The 20,172-nt window shown below is 37.7% G+C and overlaps 1 protein-coding gene across 16 annotated transcripts in view; it reads right to left on the bottom strand.

Moving 5' to 3' along the window:
- Positions 1-20,172, bottom strand: part of DMD (dystrophin) — a 2,277,745-nt gene that overhangs the window by 33,041 nt on the left and 2,224,532 nt on the right. The window lies entirely within an intron of this gene.

The following is a 20,172-nucleotide window of genomic DNA, read 5'->3' as shown; positions in this document are numbered from 1 at the left end:
TCTGAGCTCTCTATTCTAGTCTGTGGGTCTAGCTGTATATCCCTGTGCATAGCCCACACTCCAGCTGTAAATGAATTGAAATCTGATAGACCTTCCCAGCCCTACTTTGTTCTTCCTCAAAACTGTCTTGATTATTCTGACTCCTTTGATCTTCTCTATGATTTTAGTATCTATTTTTCTGATTTCATGAAAATCCTTCTTGAAATTTGAATTCATAGGTTACACTGGGAAGAACTAAGTTTCTAATAATTGAGCCTTCACATCCAAGAATGCGGTGAAGTTCCTTACTTTGGTCTCATTTTATGTCCATTAATAATGTTTTACTTGTTATTCTTCTTTTCCCTCTTGCTTTACAGTTTGAATAAGTCTTTAATTTTTATTTTTAATGAATAGATGTAGGGTTATACATTTCCTCCTTGGTACCACTTTAATTATATACCAAAAGTTTTGATACAAATCATCACTTGATTCAATTCAGTGCCTTATGTTTTGTAATTCCTACTGTGATTTTTTTTTTAACTTAACCCACAGTCATTGATATTTCCTAACATTTTTCACTTATCTGCTTATTGCATTTTTAATTTAATTGCATTTAATTAGAGAACACCTGTATGATACTGTTCCTTTGAAATTTAGCAATACTTCTTTTCGTGACCTAGTTCATAGTCACTTTTTTAAAACGTTCATGGAGTACTTGAAATAATGTGTATTTTTCCATTGGAAAGACATAGTCTCTAACATAGTGTGCTGATTTTGTTGTTAAAGTTGTCTATATCTTTATTTTTGATTATTTGTAGCAATTTTTGTTACAGGAGTGTTGAAATACAATTATGAGTTTGTTAGTTTCTCCTTTTAATTCTATCATAATTCACTTTGTATACTTCTGGACCTATGTAGTTAGATGCACAGAAGATCTTGAATGTTCTTGTACTGTTCTTTTTGTTCCTAATAACAAAATGGAATAAAATTTATTGCCGTACATTTTTCAACAGAATTTTTTGATATAAATTTTATTCCATTCAAGGGTTTCTATGGCTATTCCACTTTCTTTTGGTTATATTTGGTTAATGTCCAAATAAATATAAACAGTATTAGCATATGCAAAGGTTCCAAATGCTTTAGGATTTACTAAGAATACCGTTTCAATTGAGGACACTTCTGACATTTGATACCCAGTGACTGATTAGAACTCTTGACATCTTTCTTCTAGTTGTGATAAATACCAAAATAAGATGACAGATTTCTGTGGTTCACAGATGATATTTCATCAGGTGAGAGAAATTTCTATCCACAAATGTGGGATCTCTCTATCAATGAGAAAAGACATGAAATGTAAGTAGTGAGTAGCCAAGAAAAGTTTTCCCATTGTCCAGTCTGAGAAAAAAAGATCATCTCACAACCAGGTCTCCTAAATATTTTCTGTTGTTCCATAGCCGGAATGAACATTCCATAGGGGACGGCATGTCATCCAGAATGCTCACTTTCAAAATGCTGGATCTCCACACTGAAGCAGAAATAAAACCCAATCTTCTCTTGCTTTTTTTTTGTTCTGTTTTCCTTCATTTTATTCATTCTACCCAGCACTTAACTTTACAAGCTTTCCAGGAATTTATTTACAGTCATGCAGAAAATCAATGTATGATCTTTCTCATCTACAGAAATAGAATCTCCTATCTGTACTGATTGAGATCCTATTGCTAGCAGTCTTCAAGGGTAGTTGTTTGTATAGTTTATTTCACAGCAATCTGCTTTGACAAAGCAGTGATGAGAAGAGATTCATCAAAGTAAGCATACTTTCAGCCAGATTCTGCACACAGGTCTTCTGGGTGTGCACCAATGTATGTAACTGTCCACGTTAATTAAATCTAATTTCTGACAACCGGCCATCAGTTCAATGTTTCTGTGAACTAGAAGCAGAATCCAAAGTTCACAAGGTCTCATTCCATAGGAATTACTTTCTATTTTTCCCTCTTCATTAAAAGAAAACTTCAACGAAATGTTCTAACTGGCAACACTTTTTATGTAGAATCCTATTCAAATGTTTCTACTAGATTGGGTCATCCGTGGTGTTCCTTTTCAAAACAGCTTATAGACATGGATTTCAGGATAATACAACAAGCAATTACTGTCTTCCCACCTATTTTTCACAAAGGTTCTGACAGGAGACTGCCTTTTCTGAAGAGATCTTCCTTGGTATCTTGATCCTGTGGGTTTAGTTGTTCACAAGGCTCTCCTTTTATGATTTATTTATAAGTACCCTTTGGTTTAGTATATACAACACATTACAATTCTGTTTTGGTGTTTTCCAGTGAAAACCAGAAAAGGCTCATTTTAATCAGACAAGGCCTCTCAAAGCTGAGCTGTAAGGAATATCAATTGCTCCATGCAGGCCTTTCTTTCCTTCCCAGATGTTTGAAATTTCTCTGGAGAACACATTTCCTTAGACTCACATCCTTCTTCAATTCTGGAAGATTCTCAGCTATTACAGCTTCGAATATTACTTATTCACCATTTCCTCCATTCTCTTCTTCTGAAACTTCTCAAATACACTTCTAAATAAACCTCTAAATTCTAGTAAGGTATATTGTAAAGCCTGTCAATTCTCCATTTCTCCTAATTGCTCGTTTTATATTAAGTTTTTCTGTGAGTGCTGTGCCTAACAACATCCTCGGCATCATCTTCTAATTCCCTTGCCTTCTCTGACAGGGGCAGAGTCTAGAATTTATCCTATTGAGTTTAGTAACTTCAATGACTACAGTTTTTTTTGGCAAAGGTATCTTTTTTTTTTTCAGACCTAGTTACATTTCATCCATCTCTGTTTCTTAGTTTCTTGTTTATTTAGTGAATGGTACCCTTTATTTATGTCTTTAAGCATTTTTTTTTTTTTTGAGATGGACTTTGGCTCTGTTGCCCTGGCTGAAGTGCAGTGGTGTGATCTCGGCTCACTGTGACCTCTGCCTCGCAGCTTCAAGCAATTCTCCTACCTCAGCCTCCTGAGTAGCTGGGATTACAGGCACCTGCCACCATGCCCAGGTAATTTTTGTATTTTTCAGTAGTGACACAGGGTTTCACCATGTTGGCCAGGTTGGTTTTGAACTCTTGAACTGAGATGATCTGCCCACCTCAGGCTCCCAAAGTGCTGGGATTACAGGTGTGAGCCACCGCGCCTGGCCTAAGCATCTTAAATGTACGTAAATATCTTTGGTGTACTAGTCTATCATTTTGCTTTCTTCTAGAATTGCTTCATCATTTCTTTTTTTGAGATAGATAGGGTCTCACTCTGTTGCCCAGGATGGAGTGCAGTGGCCCAATTTTGGCTCACTGCAGCCTCAACCTCCTGGGCTCAAGCAATCTTCCTATCTCAGTCTCCTGAGTAGTTAGGACTACAAGCATGTGCCACCACACCTGGCTGATATTTTTAAAATTATTTTTTGTAAAGATGACACCTCACGACATTGCCCTGGCTAGTCTCAAACTCCTGGGCTTAAGCAATCCTCCACCTTGGCCTCCCAAAGTGCTAGGATTACAGGTGTGAGCCACAGTTCCCAGCCTCATTCGTTTTTTGATGTTTAACTGGGATGAGGGTGCTATCCCATTTCTTCACGTATTTTGGATCCTGGTTTGTAGACAAATTTTGCAAGGGATGTTTTGTATGTGCATACACATGCATGTGTATGTTTTCTATTATTCTTGTGTGTTTTCTTTTATATTATCCTCTCTTTGCTCCCAGCTATACTCAGGGACTTTAGGAGTTTAGAGCTACATCTGTTGGTAGTTTCAGCTCCTACATTGAGTGATACGGAGATATCGCTCATTTCATTGCCAGGCAGTAGGTAGATTGGTTCTGCTCCTGGTTTCAAGGCTGTGATGCTCTTTCCCAACTCCAACCCTTTGCCTCTTCCCCTGGCTCCATGCATTAGGACCATAGCTACATATAAGCTGTAGACCTCTGCAGCAGTCAAACTGTTTATTTTCATGTAGCTTTTAAGTGTAAGTGTGTGTGTGTGTGTGTGTGGTCATTTTATATATATATATATATAATGTCCCTCCAGGTGTGTTTTTGTGGGGCTCTGATTTCAAATAGTAATCCTGGCTCCCGGCCACCACCTTGTAAGGAGAATTTTAATCCCAGTTACTACAGCAGGAGCTGAAAGCCCACAAATTTAGGCCCACTTACAACTCACAATGCCATTTCTGGTCCACAGAGATGTTCACCTTGCTTTAAAGCCCAGCTATGTCTTTTTCATTTTTCACTCCGTATATTATCTACCACTGGATAAATGGTAGGAGCAGAGAAAGAAAGATGTCTTAAAGTAAGAGCTAATGTTATCTTAATCAGAAGCCTACCAGGACATATTGATTTTGTAGATGTATAGTCAAGGTTCCCTCAGTATTAATTCACCAGGCCAGGATTAAATGAGTCAAACAAGAGATTTTCACCTAAACAAACATATGACATACATAAACCTCTTATTAAGCTGAATAGCAAACGATTTTGAGGGACTAGTTTTTCCTCCTGAAGCTCTGAGATAGGACAAGCTGTCATGATAAGGATTCTAAAAGCCAGAAATGGTTATGTTGGCCAGCAACCAACTAAAATAATTAATTAATAAAAAAAATTCTTTGAGTCTAAATTCTCTTTTAAGGTACTTCTAAATGTTCATGAGAATAATCAAGAACTGGTGCTCGAGGGTTTGAACTACAGATGATTTTTACTAAATGTTTTCTAATAAATACAATCATAGTAACAGAGCTATGTTAGGACATTTTTGTTAGGGGTTGGGAAATTGAGACACATAGCCCTTATCAATTATGCATTTGAATTTTCTTATATTTAAAAACATCTATGTCAATACTTTTCGAGGTATGCCATAATGCTACATGTTTAGATGCACTATTAATAATGTAGGGAAGATCATTCTCATAAATAATCAGTAAGAAAGATACTTACCACTGTTCCAAGGTAAGTTACTTTAATGTTTAACAAGTACACAACGTACTCATTTTAACAGCTGTCAATTACATTACTAATACATATTCTGCTTTTCTTAAAGGTATACATCTACATCTCACCCCTAATGATTCTCTAATAATTGTTAGAATGTAGTCATGAAGTCATTTCAATACAGATGAATATATGTCAGGAATCAGACAACGACTCCACAGAGAATCTATTTACGTTCTTGATTATCTTGTAAATTATATTTCTCTGGTAGCTCCCTAAGGAACATTAATTCAAATTCACTACACATGGGTTCTGTCAGTACAATTTCTTCCTGTAGTCGTCAGTCATCCTAAAAAAAAAGCCTTCCATTATTAATTTCTTATTCTCTATAGAGCTAAGAAACCCCCCATTCTACAAACATATAGATGTATCTGATTTTCTGTCATAAAGTATATAAACTCTGTTGTCCACATACAAATTTACACTCAAAAAAAACTTCCAAACCAACTAATAGAAATAACAGATTCATCAAATTCCCAAGGCTTGCTGCCTTACCTCAACCTGCTGAAAACGTGAAAGCACCTGACCCAAGTATTATGTATGATAAGGAACATTACAACAATTTTTATGTAATTCATACTAATTTACAAAGGTCAAATGATTTCAATGGGAGTCATCTACTCTTTCTTTAAATGGAGCTTCCCTACTATGTATTTATGAAGAAATGAAGGTCACTTTCCAGTGATCAATGTTTTCTTAACGGTATTACACATTTAACTGTATACTAAAGTAAAGTAGAACATCTCCAAAGACTGGCATCTAAAAGGAACAGATCCAAAGAAATCTGGCTTTACCCTCATGTAATATTAAATGCAGCTAAATCATAGCCACCAATCTAAATTCAGGCAAATGTAGTAAATCATATATTTATACAGCAGCCATAAATGTAGCAAATGAGAAGTTTTTTTGAAAAAATGTACACAAATTCTACAAGCAAGATGAGTTTTAAAAACTGGAAATTGCACACAGCTCTTGAAATTACAATAAAGTTGGGTACAGTGGCTCACACCTGTATTCCCAGCACTTTGGGAGGTTGAGGTGGGAGAATCACTTGAGCTCAGGAGTTCAAGACCAGCCTGGACAATATAGGGAGACCTCCATCTCTACAAAAAAATTAGCCTTATGTTGTGGTGCATGCCTGTAGTCTCAGCTACTCAGGAGGAGGAGGCTGAGGTGAGAGGACTGCTTGAACATCGGAGGTTGAGGCTGCAGTGAGCTGTGATCATGCCACTGCACTCCAGCCTGGGCAACAGAGGTAGATTCCATTTCAAAAAAAAGTTACAATAAAGATGTACTGGTACCATAACAGAGGCCTCAGAAGCAACACCACACATCTACAACCATCTGATCTTTGACAAACCTGAGAAAAACAACCAATGGGGAAAGGATTCCCTGTTTAATGAATGATGTTGGCAAAACTGGCTAGCCATGTGCAGAAACTGGATCCCTTCCTGACACCTTACACTAAAATTAACTTCAGATGGATTTAAGATCTAAACATAAGGCCTAACACCATAAAAACCCTAGAAGGAAACCTAGGCAAAACCATTCAGGACATAGGCATAGGCAAGGACGCAATGGCAACAAAAGCCAAAATAGACAAATTGGATCTAATTAAACTCCAGAGCTTCTGTACAGCAAAGGAAACAATCAATAGAGCGAACCGGCAACCAACAGAATGGGAAAAAATTTTTGCAATCTACCCGTCTGACAAAGGGCTGATATCCAGAATCTACAAAGAACTAAAACAGATTTACAGGAAAAAAACCCATTCAAAAGTGGACGAAGGATATGAACACTTTCCAAAAGATGACATCTATGAGGCCAACAAACATATGAAAAAATGCTCATTGTCACCAGTCATTAGAGAAATGCAAATCAAAACCACATTGAGATACCATCTCACACCAGTTAGAATGGCGATCATTAAAAAATCTGGAGACAACAGATACTGGAGAGGATGTGGAGAAATAGGAACATTTTTACACTGTTGGTGGGAGTGTAAATTAGTTCAACCATTGAGGAAGACAGTGTGGTGATTCCTCAAGGACCTAGAAATAGAAATTCCATTTGTCCCAGCAATCCCATTACTGGGTATAGACCCAAAGGATTATAAATTGTTCTATTATAAAGACACATGCACACATGTTCACTGCAGCACTGTTTACAATAGCAAAGACCTGGGACGAACTCAAATGCCCATCAACAATAGACTGGATAAAGAAAATGTGGCACATATACACCATGGAATACTCCGCAGCCATAAAAAATGATGAGTTTGTGTCCTTCATAGGGACATGGATGAATCTGGAAACCATCATTCTCTGCTAACGGACATAAGAACAGAAAACCAAACACTGCATGTTCTCACTCATAGGAGGGTGTTGAACAGTTAGAACATGTGGACACAGGGAGGGGAGCATCACACTTGTCAGTTGTGGGGAGCCGTGGAGAGAAATACCAGCCATAGGTGATGGGGGGACGGAGGCAGCAAACCACTTTGCCATGTATGTACTTATGCAACAATCCTGCATGATCTGCACATGTACCCCAGAATCAAAAGTACAATAAATAAATAAAAACAGATGTCTAAATCTGTACTGTAAAATTTTATCAAAATTTTACAATATACCCCTAAACTAGGTGGAAAAAAGACATTAATAAGGATAAGCTCACAGAGCAAGAAGTAAGATTATGCATATTTTAGGTCAGCCTTAAGCAGTATAGTAGAAATGGCAGAACCCCTTCAGGCTCTTGTTTCTAATGATTTCTTAACACTGTTCCCCCTTTAAAGCATTCAGAGCCTTAATTCCAACCCCTTTCCTACTAAAATTTGCTCAGTATAAAGGTTTTACATAAAACATTTAAATTTTACTGGGATTTTATAATACAGTGTCATTTCTTCTAGCGATATCTGCGTTTTAAAACAGATGTCAAAGAATGTAAAGGAAAAAGAAAAAAGCTTTGCCCCATCAGGGGAAAGGTTGAATGATGCCTCTTTTTAACACACTGCCTTTATGGTTCCTTTCAACATCCATGGCTGAGGAGACAATTAGAACAAGGTTTGAGAGAGGGTCTTGGAGTCAGAAGACCTTCATTTATGACTTACTTGCCTCTGCTGCTTCTGAGATGGGCAACTGATTTTAGGACTAATTCGGTTGTGAGGATTATTAAGCCAGTATGGCTGACATTCTAACTTTCTTAGAACCATGCCCAGCCCATACTGTGTTCAATAAATGTTAGTTACTATTATTATTGTTGCTGTTGCTATTACTTCTTTCTCTACATATTCTTTACCTTTTGGATTTAGAACCTCAGAGGTGCTGAAAACTTCCTAAAGAAAGTACTTAAATTATCTGAAATGAAAGCAATCTAGTTAGATCTATTGAGCTTGGCAGAAAATATGCATATCTCGTGCTTAGAAAGTGACTAATCAATCACTGAACATTTGCTCTGTATATACTTGAGTTCTAGTCCCTAGCCATATTGTAGCCACCCCAAAATCTTGAAATTATTGTGTATCATCCATCATCTGTGCCTTAGTAAACTTTATCACGGCTGAACATCTGGGTAAAATGAAATCACTGACTTAAGATCACTAGGATGAGATTGTCAAATTATAATATATCTGGATCATTGCTGAAATAAAATATACGGACCAAGGGTTCAGGGTTAATGTATCTAGGTGGACTCTATTTTCTGCATAGGTCCTTGACACATAGATGTATATCCTGCTCAAGTTCCAAGAGACAGAACATGGCAATATATTATAATTGGCTTTCGTTTCTTAATCTTTAATGACTGAGATTTTTTTTCCAGAAATTCCTGATCAGGTAGTAATTAATTACTGTCTACAGACTCCATGTATTAATCAAAAGTTCAACACAAGAAGATAAGAATTCATAAAGAAATTTGAACAATTTATAACTGGAAATAAGACAAAACCCAAGACAAAAATGGCAGTGGCTGGTCATCTTCAGCCAAAATGAAAACTAGAATTGGAGACGTTTTAGAGGGGAAGTCGTCTAGTCCTCAGGAATAGTGCCATTGGGAATAGTGCGTTTCCATTTTCAGACACATACAGCAAAATATCAAACTTTCAATGTCTGTGGTCAGCAAAAAGCCATAACAGTCTCTAGAAGAAATATAATTTTAAGCTTTGTGTGTCCCAGCTTCAATCCCTCATGTGTAGACTTGGTCTTAAGTTCTCCCAATAAATTCAACTTGATGGCCTATTTTTCACATGTACTCCCTGCATGTACTGCTATATACTCTTGCCATATATGATCCTATGGCCTCCTCTATTACAATGACAGAAACTACAGAATCTTTTTTTTTTTTTTAAGGGCCTTGCTCTGTCACCCAGGCTGGAGTGCAGTAGTGTAATCATAGCTCACTGTAACCTTGAGTTTCTGGGCTCAAGTAATCCTCCAGCCCCAGTCTCTTGAGTAGCTGGGACTACAGGCATGAACTACCACATTTGGCTAATTTAAAAAGAAAATTGTAGAGATGGTGCCTCCCTATGTTGCCCAGGCTGGTGTCAAATTCTTGGCCTCAAGTGATCCTCCCACCTTAGCCTGCCGAAGTGTTGGGATTACAGGTGTGAGCCATCATGCCCAGCCCAGAATAATCTCTTTAAAATAATTACCGGTACTTGTACATGAATGTTCATAGCAGCATTATCCATAACACACAATAAGCGGAAATAACCCAAATGTCCAAGTAATGAATAGATTAAAAAATGTGGTATATCCCTACAATGAAATGTTACTCAGCATTAAAAAAAAAAAAATGAAATACTAATACAGGCTGTAGTATAGATATCATTTTAAAAGATTACGCTATGTGAAAGAAGCCAGTCACAAAAGACTGTATATTACTTCATTTACATTAACAGTCCAGAATAAGCAAATCCATAGACAGAAAGTAGATCAGGGATTGTCTACTGCTAGGGTTGGAAAGAGTAGTTGCAGGAGAAATGGTGAATGACTCGAAAATGGGTATGGGATTTATTTTTGGTGTGATAATGATGATCGTTGCACAACTGTGTGATTAATAACCAGTGATTATTAATGCTGGTTAAACTAATAATCAGTGATTAATACATGTTAAATGGGTAAATCGTATGGTATGAGAATTATACATCAATAAAGTTCTTATAAAAAACTAAGTTCTAAATTCAAAATCCTATTTCTTATAGCACAAAAGATATTTCCTCAGTGAAGACAATAAAATGTTATAATGCTTTCTCCTACTATGGAGAAATCAAGGTTTAACCTATGTACATAAAAGAAAAATGTTATGCACATGTCTTCAGAATTATTTATGTGGACACTAAATATTTTCAGATGATGAGTTTTAAAAAGTTGCTTAAGTCTGGGTTAGCCTAAACAACTTGGATGGTTTTAGTGTAATGGAAAATGACATCCCAAACTAAACAGGTATATTAAGGGATTTGGGGAAAGAAAATAATTTAAGAAATGAGAAAAACAAGGAGAGAGTTGAAAATCAACCAAAAAACCCAGAAAATAACAGGAGAATTCCAAAGGATATCAACCCATTCATTTTTATAACACATTTATGCACCCAGTGCTGTAGAGATTAAGATATATGTAGGACACGGGCTCACATTCTAATGTGTGGGATATTGTTTACTTCCACCATGGTAACAAACCCGACACGAAGGCAAAAAGACTGGGACTTATGCTCACTGCTAAAGCTAAAAAGACCGATTATTTTTATCTTTCAAATTATCACCTTGATTTACTAGGAAATTACAGGAAAAGGATCACATGGATTTACTTATGACTTTTAGTTAAAACAGACAGACTAGCACCATAAGGTAATTCAAGAAAAGGTCATATTTTAACTATTAAGATAGTAAAAAAAAAAAAAAAAAAAAAAAGGATGAGTTTAGCCATCTGCAGAAGCCACCATTTACATGTTAATACCACCAGGAAACCATTTCTAACTGGGCACATCAGGAGGTCCTTGGTCTTCTTTTTACACAAACTCTCTTCCTAGGAGGTCTCTATCCTCTCCCCAGGCTCCTACCTCCTCCACGACCATGACCCTCTCCCCCAACTCATTACTCCTTAATCCAAACTTCTCTTCTAAAGCTTCACATCTGTCTTTCCAACATTCTCCTGGATATGTCCATTAGCCATGGACTCTAAACTGAAACTTGCTCAGCACCAAGCCACACACGGTTGATATACTCATTATGCAGCCTCTAAAATTGCAGTGCCAGGAAAGGAATCACCTTCCTCAAGTAGCATTACAAAGGGCCATAGAGTCGCTACACATCTTCATAACTTATACCTTAATCTTCCTTTGAGATGAAAGCTATACCTGCATTTCTGTCATAAGATAAAGCAGGAGAAATATCTTCCCATGTGTTAATGATACACTTTTAAGTCACAACCCAGGAGAGGTCTCAAGAAACAACTGGCCCTCACATCTAACTACTTACAAAGTAATTACTCACAGTAATTGTGATAAAGCACAAGGTGCTGTCTTTGGTAAACATCTTTCAAAGTTCAATCATTTAACAAGTAAGAACTCCTGATAGCAAATTAATTTTGTCAAGTCACTGGTAGACATTTTTCTTGGTGGTTTGGCTGAAAAGCCAAGTTATTCAGTGGGATATTCTACAAAAATGGTGCAAAGAATTGTCTATGGTCATGAGAAACAATTTAATACCTACCTTTGGATTTTTCAGACTAAATCATTCTGGTTTCTGGGTCTACAGGGTAACTGCTAGAGCATATCAAAAGTTACTTTTGTGAGAAAAATTCAGGCTTCGTCTACAGGCACCTGTTACAGCTCTATCTTCTGATGTTCTCCGAGACACAATGGATAATCCAGCTTCTGAACAACTACAGTAGAGAGTCAACTATGCTATCTCCTTGACTGGTTTTCAAAGTTTAGTTCAGACTTGAATTTCTTTATCAAAGTGCGTTCCATATAATAGTGCAATTGGGCTTGAGGTCAAGTAAGTGGGAGCAACATGAGGTTAGACAAAGCTAATCAGGTTTCTTCACTTCCAAACTCCTCACTGCAAATGCTAATTATAATTATGACTTCACAATATGAGTGTTTCCAAAGTTTGTCTGTCCTTGTAATCTTTTGTGTCTTTGAGTATCTCAGTGATATTCTGCAGAACACATTTTAGGCAACAGTGACCTTTATCCTTGGAGAACTGTCATCCTGTCTTTGGCATTTAATGTTAAGCTTTCCACAATTATCAAAGGCCATGAGAAACAGCCACATAAAATCTCCCTTGGGATTTGTTATAAAAATGTTGATAAGGACACTAGTCCATAATCGCTTCAAGTGTAACACTGCTTAAGAGTTCAGGAACACCACCCAAGTTTGAATACAGGTCCTATTCCTTGCTGGCTCTGTGAAGTGTCCTTCATACTGTGTACTACTTAATTTTCTGGGAATAGCCTCCCCTTCATAGGGCTGTTTTAAGGATTACATAGGATTTTATACGTACTCAGAACAGTTCCTTTTCATAGCAATAACTCAAAGGACAGCTATTTTTGTTATTATTATGTACAGTGAAGAAAACAATGATGTTTCTTTAGGATGCTACATGCTTCTTTAATATTAAGAGACAGACAAATCTTTGTTTCCTATTATCTCCTTGGCTACAGGAAAGCTCAAATTGAGTCTGAAGCTCAGTCATATCAACTATGCTAATCCCTATGATGTTCGCTAATCTATTATTATATTGCAGGAATTGTATTGGTATAACTTTTAAAAGAATTCTTTCTGAAAACTGAATATATAAAATCAATAATAGGAGATTTCCACTTGAATGTCCTTGGGCAAATAGAATTCAGTATACCTGACACATGGCTCTTTATCTCCATGCACTAACCCTTTGCAAATCAGTTTAGTTTTTCCTATGTGCAATAGGCTGTTTTTGTTTTTAAATGATCATTTCCCAGTTCCCAAATTAAAACATTCTGCAACACCTGATGCCTCTCCCTCTCCATTTTACCTTGGTCTCATTCATTCAGTGACCTTCTAATTTCTCCATCCCCTTCTTCACTTGCCCAAGACATCCTTAGTTAAGAACCTGGTGTCTTTTAATGAACTGTTCCACTGTACTTTTACCAATCTCCATTTCTGCCTTCAGTTATTTTTTCTCAATCTTCCCCCTCTCAAAAAGCCGTCACTGTTTACCTGCTTATAGGATAAAACCCACACTCCTTAGTAAGATGCATAAAATCCTTTAAACAGTAGTCCCCACCTACCATTTCACTGCCCTGTTATTCTCCTCATTCCATGCCATACATTACTCACTGGCCTACCAGTCTGGAAAACTCATCCTTCCCCACTCTCTCAGACTGGAAAACTCCCATTCAGTCTTCAACCCTTAAACTCTCTTGGTAAAGGACTCTCTACTCCCTCTGATAGAATAAATCATTCACCTCTGTGCCCCAAGAGCACTTGTGACACCAGATTTTTAAGTAGCTGTTTGTATTTCAACTTTTGTAAAATAAATTTTGAGCTACATGAGGGTAAGAATCAAGGCTTATTCATGTTTGTAGTCTCACAATTTTAAAATTACATTAAGCACTCAGTAACTATCTGCAGAACTGAACATAATTACTTCCTCAGGCCTGGAAAGTTGCTAAAGTTACGACCATAATCAATTCTACTGTAGAGGGACAACTGGCAAATGAAGGCCAACAGGAGGACGAGGGTCTTCATGGAAAATCTAAAAAAAGGGAAATTGGATTGTAAGAACATAAACTCTTATCCAGCATGTTCTAGGGAGATGGCAGCTGTACTTGTAAGATGCGAATATTCTAATTGCCAGAGGGGTACTTCAATTTTTCTGTAGTATGAAGCAGTCCTCACAAACACCCAATTTTAGATGCCAAAATTCTAAGCTCACCAGAACACAATTTGATTTTTATTCTGATTTCTAAGACACTGGATTCTAAGACACAGGACCCTCTGTGCCTAAAAAATAAATATATTCCTCATTTTAATAGATCTAGTATTTGTACTTAAACTAGATGCTGTCTCCTCCCAAAAAAGCTTTAAGGTAACCTTGATAACATTTACTACAAGACAGTTACAAAGAGAGATAATTATGATAAAGGGAGAAATAATAAATTGTCATTCTGGGTTATCCATACACCTTCATGAACTGGATACTATGAATCAGTTCCCTCAGACTTCAATTAACTTTGGATAAACTGAAGGAAATTTAGTTCATTGGCTCTGCTAGTTAGAAACTTAGCCTGTGAATAATGGTGATTCAACTCCCACCACGTTCCTGTCCTCCCTGCCTGAGTAGAGCTGAGATGGTTGACCCGATTCCTTCTTACACAGCTTCTTAAATGTGGCGTGTATGCCCTTCAGCTCTTATTCATCCTTGCCATAAAAGGTCTCGGCTTTCTGATATCTGTGATCAAACTTGCTCCCTTTATCTAAAGAAAGGCTCCGTAGCCCTTTGTCTTGGGGCCCCTGTTGCCAAATGATATAGTTTGGCTGTGTCTCTACGCAAATCTTATCTTGAATTACAGCTCTCATAATCCCCACATGGTGTGGGAGAACCCAGTGAGAGGTAATTTAAACATGGGGGTGGGTTTTTCCCATGCTGTTTTTGTGATAGTCTCATGAGATCTGATGGTTTTAAACAGGGCAGTTCTCCTGCACACACTCTCTTGCCTGTTGCCATGTAAGACACGTGTCTGCTCCTCCTTCACCTTCTGCCATGATTGTGAGGCCTTCCCAGCCACATGGAACTGCGAGTCTATTAAATCTCTTTTTCTTTATAAATTGCCCATTATGAAAATGGACTAATACACCAAGTAACTTGAACTTGAATGCCTGGTTTTGTTAAAGGTATCATATACCATGCTTTCCTCTCCACTCCAACTTTAAAAACATGTGGGAAGAACTGTAGGAATCAGTCTCTAATTACTTCCAATGATGTCTACTGGACATTTTAACACTCATTCCATTATCCTTTCCCCCACTTTATTTACCCTAAATTCTTCACCTACCACTCTGTCTTCAGAGGCAGTCCTTCTCTCATTCAAGGTCATGCCTCCTCCCATACTTTAGTTCCCTAATCCTTCTCTCTCCTGCCTCCTGTGGGAAAATGTTCCCACGATTCCCAAGCTCCATTCCTCTTCTTCTGGCACATTTCTCCAACATGTGAAAATTAGGGATTTTTAAGCAAAACAAGAAGACCAGAGTGAACACTGCACAACACTGTGTGAAGTGACCCAACAATCACAAATATGTTTGCAAATATTTGCATGTGTAGAGAGCATCTTTGGAAATAAACAGAAGAAACCAATAAATGTGGTAGCTAGCCTCCAGAGCTAGAAACACCATAGCCAGCGGAGAAGACTGAAGAAAGATTCACTTTTCTCTCTATGTCTTTTTGAACCCTTTGGATTTTGTGTAATAATATGCATGTGTTCTCTATTAAAAATAAAATTAAATACACATTTTAATGTTCACATCTTCCAAAGTTCTACCAAATCCAGTATTCTCCTGCTACATGCTCCCTGAATATATAAATTCATTCTCACTGTTTCAACCACCACTGTGAGCTGGCGACTCAGAGACCTAATATCTCAGCCTCATAGCTCTTCTACACGAATCAGAGTTCTATTTCTCAGACTGTTAGACATTTAAACGTGGGGATGTCACCAGGACCTCAACTCGACCTCTTCTATACCTCATTTATCATCTTCTAGCTACTCAGCGCTTCAGGAAGGACCTCTATAAACACTGCTGTGTTAAAAGACAGACTGCTGCTATTCCTCCTGAACTATCAGACCCAGGTGCAAATAACTTACTATCATCTAGTGTTGTAGTCACCAGACCTGGGAATCATTTCTTCCTACTGTAGTCCCACAGAACTACCAAATCAAACAGCTCTACCCTCCCCTGAAATACCACTGAAATCAGCCTGTCTACTCCATTTCTATCACCTTACTTAAGGCTCTAATAATCTCTTTCCTGGGCTCCTATGTAACTCCCTCCAACTTGATTTCCTTGTTCCAGCATTATTCTTTTCAAGGTTACCCAGCACACAGCTGCCCGTGTGGCATATATTTGTGTCCATATGATGGCCTCACTACTGGCTCACACTCTTTAGTGGTTCCCTAGACCAGCGTGGAGGGAGCAACTCCTCAGCGGGTATCACCCGACCTGGCCAACCTCATCTCCTCCCATTCTTTGCCTTCTTAAAAAAGGTAATACAACTGCAATTTCCCCCAAATAAACTCTGCTGTCCCTCGCCCTGACACTTCTTTTTTTTTTATATTCGAGAGGAATGCCCAATACTAACCTCTTCAGATTCCCCTTCATTTTAGCTATCTTTTCACCACCACTGGAGACTCACACAAAGATCTAATGAAAGAACATTGACTAAAGATATCCTGTAGCTATGAAGATTGATAACTACTAGACTAGGTCCAAAGTCATCAAGTCAATTACAAAGTAAAGCAATGGGATCATGATTTCCTGCTACCTTAATTCAGTGGTATCAGTAACTGATCTAGAACTTCTTTGACTATAACATTAATAATCTTGCACAATCACTGGAGGAATTTAAAGGAACAAGAGAATACTCAAATTTTGGCTTCATAAGGTCTTAATGCCCAACAAGAAGACATATGAAAGGTCTTGAGAACCTACAGCGTTCCGTCCTGTTATATAACATCTACTAACAACTTTAATTAACTTTAGACTTTATGGTGAATTAGGTTAGTATTTACCCACCTTTTTGACTTGGGGACAATCTAATCAATTTGCTATGCAGGTAGCAGAATGACAGTGAATCTTTTTCTCTCAGAAAGGCTACCATTTCATTGCTAGGATCATACCTTGAATTTCAGAGCAAGTCTTGGTTTATTTAGACAGTGCAGAGAAAAATACATCTCTGTATTTGAACACTACAGACTTAAGTCAGGAGACGGAAGGCTTTAATCAACGCAAGAGGAAAAAGTAAACTTTGCTAAGGACACACAACAGGGCAAAAACCCAACATCGAATGGGTCTTTACCAAATAAAGATGAATCCAAATTATATGTGGTAATGAGGAAGAGATATGATGCAGAGGCGAAATATTATAGATTGGATATCTCACTAATGCCATTAGTCATCCAAACTTATGGGAGGCACTATGGGAAAAAGTCAGATTTAGCTTTTTACTTAGAGCTTTAGACTTATCTTTGTGGCATAAACCAAGAATCAGAGAACACCAATGTGGAATACATATAGTGCCTGGGATTTGGAAAATGGGTTCTTAACATTCTAAGTTTATGACAAAGCCATACCTGGTGCTAATCAAGGCAGTTTGAAAAAGGGGAGTATTTTGAAAGGTGACCAGAAAAAAAAAAAACAAAAAAACCTTTGAAAGCCTTTTCTCTATGAAATTAGGTTTGTAAAAGGATTTTAGTCAAAAGTGCATGTATGTATGCTACAATTAAATTCAACTTCATTACAATTCATTTATTCATTAATGCATTCAACAAATATTTATTGAATGCTATGTGCAACAACCAGGAGAAATGGAATTCTAAAGACAGAGATAAGATACCTGAGACACTTCTAAAACAGCCATATTCTGTTTTTCTAGGCGGTTGTAGGGAGGTGTCATGAATAAGAACAATTAATGAAATTTAATAAATATCTAGTCAGGAATGGGGGTCTCCAAGCCTCTCTCTTTGGCTGTTATTTGGAGATAAATCACAGCTAAAGGAATACAAAAAATTATATATTAACAGATACAGTAAGTACACATCCAAAGGACTAGGGACAAATAATCTTATTTTCTCGAAAAGTATGCTCGTATTTGTCAGATTACATAGCCCAATGCTGACTTGTGACACAGACAGCTAGACACACACAGAAAGGGCATCTAAAGACTTCTGGGTTTTCTCAGGAAGAACACAGGAAATGGCAAATTAAATGCCCCTTAAGCAACATTGAATCCAAGGGTAGTGAAGGCAAATCTAGGGCTGTGAAGCTCCTTGTGCAGGACCGCACAAAGACAGGACAGGGCAGAGCAAAGAAAACCACAAGGGCTGTTTTCAGGGAAGGAGCTCCGTAGAGACTTTTTTTTGGAATTTGGTAGGAGATCAAAGAGGACGAAGTGAAGGAAAAATGAAGGAAGCTCATCCTGATCTTTTTTTGAAGGTCAAGGTAACTTACAGAAAGATTTGCATCAACAGCAGAGTCCTTATTTTGGAGCTCTAAGTAGCCCTGGTGTTACTTTTTTGTTGTTGTTCTTTTAGAGAACAAACCATCCCATTCTTGCAGAATGTATTTGGATATCTTCCAGGGTAGAGTGGTTATCACTGCACTACAAGTAGATGAACAGGTTTATTCCGGGACACTTAGTCCTCACAGATAGTCCCTTAAAAGTTAAGGCACATTCTGGGGAATATGCCACAATTCTATGTAAATGACATTCACAGAGACTTACTCGTCTTTATTACCTGGTTGAAGGTAGAGTTGCCTATTTAGAGTCAGAAAAGTCTGGATTTCAGTTTAGTTCTACCACTGGCTGACTGGGATATCTGGGGCAAGCTGTTTGAACCTCTCTGAACCTGTGTCTCATTCACAGAAAGGCGATAATCTCTTCTCCATAGAGTGTGTAAAAAGATTAAATGACCTAAAATATGTAAAAGTGCACTCAAAACGATAAAATGATATATGATAGTTATCAGTACTCTTTACCAACATTCTTTGACACAGTTGCAATTATAAGGAGAGAGACTATGCTAAGCACAAACAAGGTCAGGCTCTTGACCAATGAGCTCAAAAGATATATTACACAATCATACTGCAAAAATATATTTACTCGTTGGTAACATCAAATTCTATTCACAGTGTTAGTTCCAACTTTTTATTCCAATTTGACTTTGACCCCTACGATAATTACAGATTTAACATAAATGGATATTACTGATTATTCTCAATAAAGTGGAGAGAAATGTTTTATATACCATGGTCTTCATTGGCAAATGATCTTAAAAGTAAGGCCAAAAATAAAGCTATCGTTAAATAAAAGTACAATATTATCTCCAGGATGGTACTCATGTGATGTTCTTGCTGTATTTTCAGGTTTTTACCAAACATTTCCTGAATAGTCATTAAATATTCAAACCATGCTAAGTACTATGGAGGATATGAAGATGATTAAGATACAGTCCATGCCCCAAAGGCACACACTAGCTCACTGAAGAGAGGCACTGGTAATAACTGGTAAAAAGGCAAACTGCCAAGGAATTTCCTGAGAAAGGTCCAAAGTACTCTGGGAATAGAGGCAAAAGACAGATTTCTTCCAATAGCAGGGATCTCGCAAGGCGCCATGGGGAAAGTTATTCTGAGCATGTGATGGAGGATAGGTGGGATTCCTTTGTCAGAAATGGCAGTGGTGGGTTAGAGGTTATCAGTTAGGCTGAGATGCAAGCTTGAGCCTGACCCCAAAAGTAGATGACAGCAGGATATATTCAGAAATATTAGCTACAACAGCATGGCCAGAACACAGAACAAAATAAGATGGCATCAAAAAAGCAGGTCAAGAGAACATTGTGGAAGGTTTTGAATGCCCTGCTAAGAAGCTTGATTTTTTTATATATGCAGAAATCCAGTGAAAGGGGAATGCCATGATGGGTCTTGGTTCTGGGAAGATGTATAAGTAGAGTCAGTATGGAGGATTTACTGGAAGGGTGGGAAAGAGACTAAAAGGAAGCCAATCAGATAAGGAGCTAAGGTCATAGGTCAGAGGTGTTAAGAGCCAGAAGGTGAGCAGTGGCAGCAGGAAGCAATGGATGAATGGCAGTTTGCTTTTTCATCCTGAAGTGGCATATGCCTGAGGGCACTAATCTCAGACACACTGTGTTGTCTACATTAAGAGCTCTTGGTGCTTTGGGTTCAACCAAAGGGATGAAAGTACTTAAGACCCACAAATCTGAGCAACGGCTGCTTTAAATCCTTGGTTGGTGGCATTTATCTGAAGAAGGCACATTGTCAGTTAGAAGCGATCATGTGAGAAACCTTTTTAAACCAAGGGACCTGTGACATAATAAATGTAATACAAAACTAAAAGTCCAATGATTTGCATTATCCTGACACCATATGACACCCCAGATTTTTACATCTTTGTCCTC

The sequence above is a fragment of the Aotus nancymaae genome, unplaced genomic scaffold, assembly GCF_030222135.1.
Source record: "Aotus nancymaae isolate 86718 unplaced genomic scaffold, 86718_ANA_hifiasm-v0.15.2.pri h1tg000058l, whole genome shotgun sequence".
Classification (NCBI taxonomy): domain Eukaryota; kingdom Metazoa; phylum Chordata; class Mammalia; order Primates; family Aotidae; genus Aotus; species Aotus nancymaae.
Note: the sequence above shows the minus strand (reverse complement) of the source record. Positions and strands in the feature narration are given on the sequence as shown.